Source organism: Coturnix japonica, chromosome 3 (assembly GCF_001577835.2).
Source record: "Coturnix japonica isolate 7356 chromosome 3, Coturnix japonica 2.1, whole genome shotgun sequence".
Classification (NCBI taxonomy): domain Eukaryota; kingdom Metazoa; phylum Chordata; class Aves; order Galliformes; family Phasianidae; genus Coturnix; species Coturnix japonica.
In genome coordinates this window covers 40,627,930-40,640,342 of record NC_029518.1, presented here as the reverse complement: position 1 = coordinate 40,640,342, position 12,413 = coordinate 40,627,930, and the positions used below count along the sequence as shown (strand labels likewise).

General features: G+C 38.8%; 1 long non-coding RNA gene across 2 annotated transcripts; it reads right to left on the bottom strand.

The window, feature by feature from the left end:
- On the bottom strand, positions 1–7,131 carry LOC107311518. Of its 2 annotated transcripts, XR_001554109.2 has the most exons (4): positions 7,033–7,122; positions 5,605–5,671; positions 3,879–4,107; positions 1–2,227 (listed from the first exon to the last, which is right to left on the bottom strand). It is a non-coding gene; the product is annotated as an uncharacterized LOC107311518 (long non-coding RNA). The 2 variants fall into 2 exon arrangements; XR_001554110.2 differs by lacking the exon at positions 5,605–5,671 and having other exon boundaries at positions 7,033–7,131.
- Positions 7,132–12,413: the final 5,282 nt, after the last annotated feature.

The following is a 12,413-nucleotide window of genomic DNA, read 5'->3' as shown; positions in this document are numbered from 1 at the left end:
TTACACAAACAAGAGCAACTTGCTCCAGACTGTTGCTCTTACTACACTACAGGAAGTGAAGGGAGGAAGGACCAGCCATCTGGGTTGATGCATAGGACATCAACAGTATTCTTTTCCATAACTCTGAAAGATGTGAAGCACAATGAGACTTTGTAGGACCTGCTAAAATATCACTAATAATACTCCACAGCTAAATGAAGGCAACCATTGATAGGCTTGGGTAACAGAAGTTATTTAATTTTATAAGCATTATTATATATGTTTTTCAGAATCTAAAAGACATGTATGAATTATGAAATGAAAGCAAACATATTACCTGTTTAGAGTGTATTTTTGGAAGCATGGCCATCCATACTTTTAAAGTAATTTAGAGCCAATTACTTTACACTGGATGTTAGCAGCAAAGGGGAGCTGGCACACTAATGGCAGAGGGAGCAGGTTAACAGAACAAGTACTCACAAGGGAAGAAAACACAGTAAATCTTCCCTGACTCCAAGTATCAGCACTAACGATCGCTTCATGCTACAGTGTCTGGCACTCAAGCTGATAACAATAGAGTTATTAAGAAGATCCTTAAATGTTTGTGGACCAGTTGATTGCGTCATCTTAATTAGGCAAGAGCTGAATTCCCCTAATGTTGCATTCAGCCCACTGAGGGACTACAAATTACACTGGGAAGGTTGTGGGTGCTCTGCTTGGAGGTAATGCGAGGGCACACGGAGATGGACCTGCAGCTCCATAGAGGGAAATATGCACCCATCCTGCCATGCATCTGGTCAGTGCAGAGTATAGGGAACCTTGCCTTCTGCTGTGTAAATATTTACCGGGGCATGAACTATGAACAATTTTGGAGTGAGTCAGTTGATGTAAACCTGGCATAGATTCATGGATTTCCACAGCACTGGGTACTGACTTATGCTACAGGAGTCCGTGGTCTTTCAACTGTATACCAAGATAGTCAAGGGACTTCTTACCAGTCAGACTCCAGCAAATCTTGCAGGGGCATTTTCAGGTATTATTAGTCTCCTGGCTGCCCCTTCTTTTTTCTTGGGGTTACGGATCCTACAGGAGAGGCAGGAACAACATATGCCTGTGTCTTAACTGTGCCAAGGCACAGCCCAAACTTTCAAAGTCACTTCCAAAGGCTAAACTGTTCACTGCTAACTGCTTGTGGGGGATCAGGTGTGTCACAAAAGAAGGGCAAGGCACAAGGACAGCCATGACTATGTCTTCAGCCACATCAGCAGAGTTCTTTAAAGGACATTTGCTAAGGTCTTCACTGCAACCAGATCTGTGCAGAGAGGTAATAGAGGCACAGTGACTGCTTTCCCTTCCCCACACTTAGCCCTCCTAAAGAGACAGCAGTACAAAGACATGTGACAGATCTTGAAAAGACTGAGTAGCAAACTGTTGATACAGCATGAGATGAAGCACTTCCCAGAGCTAGTAAATGCTTTGATGCACTGCTTCAGTTTGCATTTGTATGCTACACATACTAACAGCAAAAGGTATGCTACAAGGTCAAAGGTGGAAATGACAGAATGAAAGAAGCCTGAGCAAACTTACTGCCTTCTCATACATTACACAGGTCACTCATATTACCTATATGTTCCATTGGTTTTAGTTTCTATGGCTTGCCCCTTCCCTTTTTCAAAGAACAGAAGAAGCAGGCCTGACTTACTGAGACATTATTCAAAACTGGCTCCATCCAACACCAACAAACTGTTTAAACCCTCACAGGCATTTTAATGGTACTGACTTTTCTAGTGTCCAAGTTTATTTTTGCAGCTTGCCTGCAAAGTGAAGCTAGAGGAATAAGTCTGATTCTGCCATCCTTGCTGAAGCTAGTAAGCAGCTTCCTTCATAATTACTGGCATTGTGCTTCAGAAAAATAGAAGAAAAATCAGGGCTGTTCCACGGTTGTTCTGTTTGTGCTTCCTTTAAATGCTGTCCTTGCACCAAAAATATATTTGGGATTGTGATGCTTCTCATCTGGGATGAGGTAGATTCTGATCACAGAAATATAACTGAACTTAGTAACAAATTCAAACAAGGAATCTGGATTGTCAGCTAGAGAAGGATGTCTCATTAAATTCAGATTTCAGATATGTAGTTCTGTCATTACGTTACATACAACTTCTAGTCCCATATATCCTCATACACAGCCTCTTTCAGTGATAATGCGTGGCACTCTTGGCTGGCAGAGACTGACACGTACAGAGGTAACCTAGAAAGCAGACAGAAGAAAGGATGAAACTGTGATATTATCCTGCTTAACAACTTCCTCTGTGCTACAGAGCAAGACATTTAATAGTGCAGCTGTTTGCATGTACAGGACAAAAACTGTCATATATAATAGCTATGATAACTATTAACAAAAGCCATAGAGTCAGCAAGTAAGAGACAGTAGCCCCTAAAGGGAAAAGCATCCCTAACAACTCCCATCACAGCAACTCTTCCAATTGCATATGAAATTCTAGCTTTCAAATTTAATTTTCCTACTTTTTAATCAATGTAAAGGCTACTTTTGAGTAAGTCCTGATCAAAACGTTGGTGGTAGATCAGTAGGCTATTATTTGGTACTATTGTTATCACAAGCAGCTGTGACACAAAAATTTACAATGTCTGTAATTAGGAAGTGAAGATGGCATAAAGCCTTTACACTCAAAATGAAACCAAAATGAAAGGCTCCTTTGCCTTCTTACTGGAGTAGGACACAAATGAACTGCAAAGGCTTTATAGCTACATGGGAAGATTTAATATTCTGTTTCCTCAGCTAACATTAAATTCTTAGAGTTTCCAGTAACATTAAAACATATTTTGGAGAAACAGTGTCTGACAAGGCACTGCTTTTTACAGAGAGGATGCCCTAAGGGCACTTACTTGGTGGTGCTAACATTTGCTGCTGGGTTTTCCACTAAGCAGTTTGCTGAAGTGTTATGTGTGTTTTTGAAACCCACATTACATAGGCTTTCAAATTATGACCATGATGAATTTTATTTTTATTATGAAAAAAAACCTGTTAAAGAGTCGGATTTTTTAATTATTATTCCTTCTGGAAAAAAAAGAAAACTCTATAAATGTTACAGATCAGTATGTGTTCCAAAAAGTATATAGCACATATGTCATTATCTCCTAGATGTGGGATACACTGAGTAGAATATTCAAGAAGGTACCTAAAATGCTATTTTTTTTAGCTGCTGCTAAGTGGTAACACTGTGAGAAAAAGTTAGAAAATGCATAAATGTCAAAGAAGACAATATCTCATTTAAACTTCAGCATTTTTAGAGCAAAAATAGCTCTTTTTAAATGTGCCCCATTTATATATATATTAAAATTATTATTTAGCAATACAGCTTATATTCTACCAGACATCATTGTATATAACCTCAGTCAGGAAAAAGAAAAGGTTTAAGAATCCCCACGAGACAAACTAGATGGGAAAATATAAGAATGTGATTATAAATGTGTGACATTATTTCAAATACTGTCACCTACTGATAAACAGCCATTAGAATCACCTCTGGAAAAACTTTCTCTATTCCTTCCTTAACAATAAATAGGGTCTGAGCTGGAATCTGGCAGAGCAAAGATCAAGATCATTGAAACTCCCTTCATTTCTTTCCTCCTCTCATCTTTCCCGCCGGCACATTAAATGCTCAGAAGCTGTGTGAAGTGAGAAGGCTAGTCCAATGATCCATTTATCACCAAGCTGCTGCAACAGAAATAAGTCTGACTGCAGTCACCTGTGACAAACGTCCTCCCTAGCGATTAGGGAATTGTGTTCCATGTGCCCGAGTGATCTTTAAATTGTAGCAAAAAGCAAGCTGCTTGCAGCTGACATAATCCCACCAGTGCAAGATATTTAACTGAGATACCTGAGTTAAGAGTTTGCTTGCTCCAAACTTCATCAGTAGTCATGAGACACACAGGGAACATTTGGTGAAAATGAATCAGATAATTTCTGCAATTTTCATCACTGATGTGTTTTGAATATTTTAATTAATGCCAGCCTCATTTTCTCCACAGGTTGGTAGAAACAACGTCCTTTAACTTCACAGGAGAAGGCCTAGGTTTTGGCTTGGAAAAAAACAAGCTTTGTGCTTCCTATATAGACCAAAAAGAGAGAATGGGCATGAATGAATCAATTTATCACAGCTGTCTACCTAAATGTATACAACTCTTCCCGTATGTTAATAGGGAACTACTGGTTTCAATTCAACGAGGGCATTAAAACTGAAGACTAGATACTTAACGATTACGTACCCATCATTTAATGAGAAAATGAAGCAGTACAGCTTCCTTGCTTCACCTCTCTGACTCTACTCCACTCCCCAATAGCATGGTGAGAATTTAATGTAAATATATATTTGCTTATTCCTACTTTCTTTGCTGTCTGACACTGTTTGTCTGTGGAGCTGTCTATCAACCCTCCTGCAGAAGCTTCTCCATATTAGTCAATTTCAACCAAGTTTGGTCAATGCAAAAAGATCCAGAAGATGCTACATCTATATAAAAAAAAACAGACTGGTAGCCAAGCAGAAAAACTACTAGTATCCCTATTGAGGAAAATCTTTCACCATTAATGCAACCCTTCTTAGCTCTTGGAGCACTTGTACAGGCCAAGGGAGGAGGCTATTTATGCTGCCATAATCTCATGTTCAGCATTATATAAGCCACCTACTTCAGACCAAGTTTGTCATATTGAGTTTGGCTGGGAGGGAGTTAATTTCTTCCACAGCAGCCTGTATGGTGATTTGTTTTGCATTTGTGATTTAATCAGCGCTGCTAACAGGCAAGTGCTTCGGCTGTTGCTTGATACACTGAAGCTCTCTCTGCTTCTCTGTAGCCTGATGAGTGGGCCAGGGACATGCAAGAACTTGGGAAGGTACAGAGCTGGGGCAGCTGACCTGAAATGACCAGAGGGTTATACCATAGTGAATGTCATGGGCAGCAACAAGAATTGGGTGGCTTTCTTTTTAAAGTAACTATTGTTTGGAGACTGACCTGGCATCAGTCTGATTGCGGCTAGTAGTAAGTGATTGCTTTTCCATCACTATTTGTCTCTCTCCTTCAGTTATTAAACTATCTTTACCTTAGCCCATGTCTTTTTTTTTTTTTTTTTTTTTTAAACTTGCTTTTGCTCTTCCTATTTTCTTCCCAACCTGGCTCAGTGTGGGAGTGGGTGATCATTGGGGTAGGTACTGAGTTGCTGGCCAAAATCAACCCACTATATTCATACATCTACATGAGATATATCAGTAGCACTATAGGCAACCCTTGAAGATAAGAACTGAAACAAGTTTAGTAAACAAATAAGTTATCAACCTGGAGTTATTCAAGCACATCAAGCTATCAAATTCACTGAAAATAGAAGCCTTACAGCACTGTAAGGTAGTTTAAAAAGAAAAAGCTTTTGTAGCACTTGGAGAAAACACTTATAACACTCAAAAACACGTTCAAGGATGATTACCAAAATGATGATTACCTATATTTGTTCAATGTGCAGTAACTGGCTTGTATCCTGTGATACACAGCAGTAAATAGCTACCACTGTATAAATGAAGAAAAAAAGCAAAATAAATAGTCATAAAGTGCAGATACCTGATAAACCGGAGGAGCTGATGAATCAGAGACAATAACTGCATAAGAAATACTTCTGGATTTCTCTCTGCAAGCAATTAAATAATTGATCATGCAGCCCTCAAAGTTTGAGATTTCATTTGAGAGTAGGCCAAGTAGAGAACAAAGCTGGGAGAACAAATACGGAGGGACCTCATAAGATGCCCTTGGAAACATCAAAACCCATGTACCTCTTACACGTGCTTTCTTCCTTAGTGGAACAAGGCAACAAGAAAACTCATTTTCCTTTGGATGAAACAGTGTTGCATAACAATAAATAGAAATAATTTATTAGAGACTTGGTAAAGCTTTGAATCATAAAAGGTTTTAGCAATGTAAATAAGCAAATAGCATTCACAAATAGCAGAATAATAGTGTGATGTATGTAGCACTTACTGGAAATATAACAAAAGAGACACTGGATGCATTCATTACAGCGGGCTCTAGATTATGGATATCTTGTATTTCCTGAAGAAGCCAACACCGCTTTCAAGTTAATCAGGACCATATTTTTCCATAGAGCTCAGTATCCAGAAACAAAGCTTCAGTTTGCTTTGTATTTTTATTTACTCAATTCTGTCTAAAACTATACAAAAAGGAGGACTAAAAAATGAAGTGCCACTGATTGTTCTTAACTTGTACATAGTATATATTGCACAAAAAACGACCATTAGTCTCAGGAGGAGACATCCTACCACGCTACCTTGCTGCTAGCACTGTTTAGAAGCCCATGTTTGCTTTCTGTAAAACCCAACAAATTCAGTCTATAAAAATATCCTACACTGTTGTACTTCAGAATTAAACTAAAAATCTAAGTGACTGCAGCTTAGCTAGGAAATACCTTAGGGTTCACTAAGCACAGCCCAAATAATATTTTGGTATGGATCTGTAATCAGTTAAATCACTGCTAAAACTCACGATCTCAAATCATTTGATTTAAGCTTCATTAAATTACTAATTTTAACTTAAATATCACAGCCATTTTTGCCTTTGAGAAGTAATTTCTTTTTAAAGGACAAGCAAACCTGCCATTCATTGCAGCAGTGAGCATTTGAAATGTCAGTGTGGCTTACTGATGTGGTCGGTTTTTTTCCTGTTTTAACTCCATTACCTCTGGAACATATAAATTAAGGCCAATCAATTTTTTTATTTTATTTTATTTTTTTTAAACCACATTATGATCTCTTTACTTTGGAAAAGAGCAGTGCAGAGCTTTCCAGGATTTACTTCAGGGATAAACAAGCTCAGTTGTCTGATCTTAACCAGGAGCATTTTACCATTCTGTATAATCAACAAGTATACAGAGAAGTTAGGCTGGTCTTTAGAGAGCATATAGCAGGAAAGATTATCACAGTCAGGAAAGATTATCACAGTCAAAAAAGTAATCAGGAATAAATGGAAAATGCTCACCAGTGCCATAGGCTTGCAAGAAAAACTCCAAGAGAAGGAATCTCCAGAAAAAAATCCATCTCCAGAAAAAAATCCTTCTCCAGTGGCAGTCAGCCCTTAAATGGGGTCTAGTAGAGGTGCAGCCAGGATCCACCCCTTCCAGTGACACAGCTCAATTGTCTTCACCTGTGCTCCCACAGCCGACTCAGTGCCCTCCTCAGGTGGTCAATCAGAGAATCAGGACGTGATTCAACAATTCCCATACACATTCATTACAAGAAAAAAAACAACCAAAAAACACCACCACCAATGTTGCATTGGTCCCACCAGATGGAGTTTCTGAATAGTATTTCATTTTTTTTATTGCTGCTTTTTATTTTAGCAGTGTTTTTTTTAATCATCGCTTGAAATCCTCTTGAAGTTTTGAGGCTGGAGTACAGAACAAAGTTGGCAGACTACAGAGATTACTGTTTATGAGGCAGACAATACAGCCACGTACCAACTGATTATACAGTGTTGCTTCAGCTGTACTTAACTAAAGCTTTTTAAAACACCTCTGACATTGGCACTTGATGGATTTTAGTTTGCACTAAAGCGAGGTGGATAGAGTGAGCACAAATATGTTTTAAAGATGAAATATTAAATGAACAAAGAAACAAGGAGAAAGCTGGGACGTTACGTTCTCCCAGAGATCTTCTATGTGCTGCTAAAAAGTCAAACTAAATGGTGTTTTCAAAGCCTCTAAATTACCCTTCTTCCAGTGAAGCCAGTGGTTGAATCTCCCAGTGGTTACAGAAGATGTCATGTTAGGTCACAGTTTAGGCCACTGAAAAACCTAACCTTTTTAAATTTCATTAAAAAAACCTCAGATGAACACCTTCAATAAGAACTGCAAACACTGCCGTCAGACAAGACTGGTGTGGTAGTCTCACAAAAAGCAAGGTCAAAGATCCCACTAGTTTTAGGTTTTTAGGGTTTTATCCCCCCCNCCCCCTTTCTTTTTTAATGTTTTAAGAAAAATATCTCAAATTAAAATGTTTTGTTACTTATATATTAACAATATTGCATATTTTGTGAGGGCTGGTTCCTGCTTCAAAAGCACTGACTCCTCTTTTATTCTGTTGGCCCATAACAACAGAGGTGGATACTGGTGGTATGGCAGTAAAAGCTGAATTTTCCCACAAATATTCCATTGCATTTTGTTGCTGTGTGGCAGATGACAGCAGAGAGGCACTCTGACAAAATGGCATCTGACATGGAAGTGCAGGTGAAGCAAAGGTGTGGAAATGAATTCCTCCATGTGGAAAAGTTGCACCCATTGACATTCACTGACACTTGTTGAATGCTTATGGAGACGTGTATGGAGACAGTGAATGAGAACACAGTGAGGTGGTGGGTAGTGAGTTTCAACACTGGTGACAGTGCACCGCCTTTACTGAAGAAGATTGTTATGAGCATAGCATGCAGGCTCTAGTTCATTGCTAGTGAAAATGCTAGTGACTATGTCGAAAAATAGTGCTTTTTAGCTGAGAATTTGCTTTATCAAATAGTGTCATTTCATGGAAATAAATAGGAGGCATTACTTTTGGAGATACCTATGTATATATGGCCCCAGACAATTTCTATTAGCTAAATGCAGCCCAGGCAAGCAAAAAAGGCTGACACCCATATCCTAGACAATCAAGCTAGAAACTGCTAGAGCATTAGCTAATCTGCCTGAGGCTGGGATGGTTCACAGCTGGAGATCAGTAGATGAGCTACAAGGGGAATTAGGAATCAAACAGGCAAACATATACATGAATAGGCATCATGAGAGTCAAATAATCATGGTTTACATAAAGATTATCTACAAGCATATAATCATAAATTGTTCCCAGGCTCACATTTTTCTAAGATATATGAGTACAGTTTCAGAATATCATTGGGATGGATTTCAAAATGGCAAATTGTTCAGTGTCAAATGTCATGGGCTTTGATGGTGTTGCACTCACAAATAAATGGTTATTATTCCCATGCAACTCACCTGGTAACATCTACAGTTTGCCATTTGTTTCAGTTTTGATAAGCCCATACTCTGTGCTCAGATGGGCAGAGTATAGTTCTTGTTTTAGTTTATTTCTAGTGCTATGATGGGTATAAGGTTTATATCAAAGCATGCATATTGGTTAGACCAAAGCTGTGGCCTTCTTGTTGATGGGCTTAAAAATAAATCTTGCTAAATGCCATCAGGACTGAAATTTCTTTTCAGATTTAGCTGCATTACCCCAAATTACCTGTTGAATTCCAGTCCTTTTCAGCAGGGCTGTGCTCCATCCTTTCACCCCCCACCTTATGAAGCTCCCTTGGGCCCACTGCTCAAGCCTGTCTAGGTCTCTCAGGATGGCATCCCATCCCTCAGGTGTGTCAACCACATCACAGTTTGGTGTCATCTGCAAACTTGCCAAGGGGGCACCTGACCCCAGTGTCAATCTCACTGATGAAAATATTAAAGAGCACAAGACCTATTACTAACCCCTGAGGGTGACCATTTGTCACGATCTCCATCTGGACGCTGATCCATTGACCATGACTCTATGGTGTATGATCTGGGGTATGATCTTGCAACCATTTCCTCATCCATCAAACAGACCACCCATCAAAATGATATACTTCTGATGTAGAGAGAAGGGTGGTAAGGCAGATCCGCTAGGTTTTTCAGGAAGGACTTGCCTGTGGTGAAGCCATGCTGGTCATCAAGTATCACCTCCCTATCTTCCATGTGCCTTAGCACAGCTTCCAGGAGGATCTGTTCCACAACCTTCCCCAGCACATTGTTGAGGATGACAGGTTGGTAGATATCTGCGCCATCATTTCTATCCTTCTTAAAAATGGGAGCGATTTAAAAATGGGTGAAATCACTAAAGGACTGCCAGGACAAGCAGACATAGGGTTTCCTTCTGCTGGCTGCCTTGGTCCAGAGCTTTCTTTTTCAGGCTTTGCTGAGAGGAGAAACTGAAAGAAGCATGTGAATTTTGCTGCCAGGGAACAATATCTTATTTTAAAGAATCAGATCACATGTAGGGTATTCATATGCAAAAGACAGAACTCAATACTTAATTGTCCTTTGAGAGTGTGACTTTTCCAGTAGTGGTATAATCTTTCTTCTGAAGTGCCACTTACTGATTTCTTTTTAAAGTTTACATTTTAAAATGAATTTAGTTGGATTGCAGTTGGCAAAAAGGTAAGGGCAGACATACAAAGCACATTTTAGTCAGTCACGGCTCCTAAAATATTATTTATGCTAAGCTTTGAGATATGCATTGTCCTTAGGGAGCCAAGATGTTACATATTTTCTTCTTAATCTACTCAGTCTTCAGATTTCACTGCCAGCTGAAATTGAATATTAGATATTTTCTGTATTGTTATAGAGCTGAATTATTATAGAGATAATTATAATTGAATATTTCAGCATATATTCTGTACTTAATTGATTTAATACACATTAAATGGAGCTCAGGTTGCAGTACCAGGGACAAGTCTCTACATATTAATCCAAAAGATGAAGGTTTGAGGTGAAGTGACTTCAATTAACAAAGGCAAACCTAGATGTAAAAGGATGCAAACTTCTTTTTTAGCTCTATATCACTGTAATGGATCATCTTTCAGCATTACATTTTAGTGTTTCCAGAGTGCATTGCTAATGGTGAACATAAACCCACAAGCTCTTGAAACCTCTGCATCTGCTCATGTCCTCGGTCTGCCTCTTGTTTTGTGCTTGAGTCCTGTTTCCCTTCCTCACCCTGCTGCTGACAGGAATACTTCCATGAGTGCTCAGCCAAAGGGAGCATTTGCCAGGCAAATGAATGCTGACAAAAAAATGAGTTTGTTAAGTTTTAAGAAAAGGGCCCCTCCACCTCCACACTCCTCTATAATAATGACAGAACATGGGGGATACCCACAGTCCTGTTTGTACATCTGGAGCTGCACTCAGTCCTTGGCAGGAAATTTTTCATCACACCTCTGCCATGAACAAGTGTGATTGAAACTTACGACGACCCCTATCCACACGCACAGCAGGTCTATACCTAAATCCAGAGGTACCAAACCAATTGACAACTAAAGCTGAGTGGGACTAATCCCACCCTGACAGCTCACAGTTGAAATAAGAGTAACAGACTGCAGGGACACACAAGACTTGGTTTGTTCTGTTTCACTTTGGTTTAAATCACGATTTCAGTAAGTTTTAAAACAAATGTTTTACATTCTTTAAAGGTATTTTTCCATGCAGAATAAAAAAGAAGTGTAGGAAATTTTAGGTCCACTTCACACATTTCTGTAGGCATTCTAGCATTTTTACTCTGTCTGCAGAGCATTAATCTTATTTTTTCATGCCCTCTACATTGTGAAAACCATGAAAATTAATCTTACTGTAAACAGAAGTGAGGTACAGATGGCTGTACCATCTCAAACTGTGTGTATACAGACACAGACATATATATTAATACAGAGAAGATCAGGATGAGTTCTACCAAAATCTGCAGAAGCCACATTTTTTTTTTTTTTTTGGCAAGTAAATGTCATATGGTTGCACATGGAGAATCTGGACTGTGAAGAAATCTTACGTGGCAAGGGGCTATAATGTCACACTCTAAAATGAATAATACTGAGCCAATGCCTTTATCCTGAACTCCTTTGTTCTCTTTTCTTGCCCTTGCTTATGACTTTGATAAGTGTTCATAACCCTATCTTCTGACAAATTCTTCCCAAGAAAGAGATCTTTCCATTGTAGCCTTATGACTCATGCTCAGTCATGCCCTGCCCAGACTGGAAAGAAATATAGGAGCTGATCTATATGGTCCCTTGGCTTCAATGGACCTTGATGCAGAAGTCTGTGTTAAAGGTATCTACATTAAAATATTACCTTGTTAAGAATAGCTCTAACTAAGTGAAGAGTTTTTCTATCTCTGTAAGAAAGGCACTAAACAAAAATGGGAAAGAGATACAGACTTCTCCCATGTAACTTAGTATAAAAGTAAAATTATTTATGGAGATTTTTTCCCAAGCCTGTTGGTAAAAAGCCATAAAATTATAAAATAGACCCAGGAGAAAGAAACCAAATGATAAAATAATTAGAGCTAACAGTAAAATATCCTTATTAAAATAATGTACATAAATGAACTACATCACATCATTCTATTGCACTCCTGTGCTCTAATGAAACCATACCTGCACACATTTTAGTTCACTGGTACTAAAGAGAAAATGGCCTTTACCAGGAGGCCATTGTGCTCTCTTTGCCACTTTCTTTCTCTCACAGCATTTTCTTAATTCCGTCAGTTCACTTTCATTTTTGATACTTCACCCCTTCATCCTTATTATTTTTTTTCTCATACTTCTAAGGTGATTTCCAGCTGAGACAGATG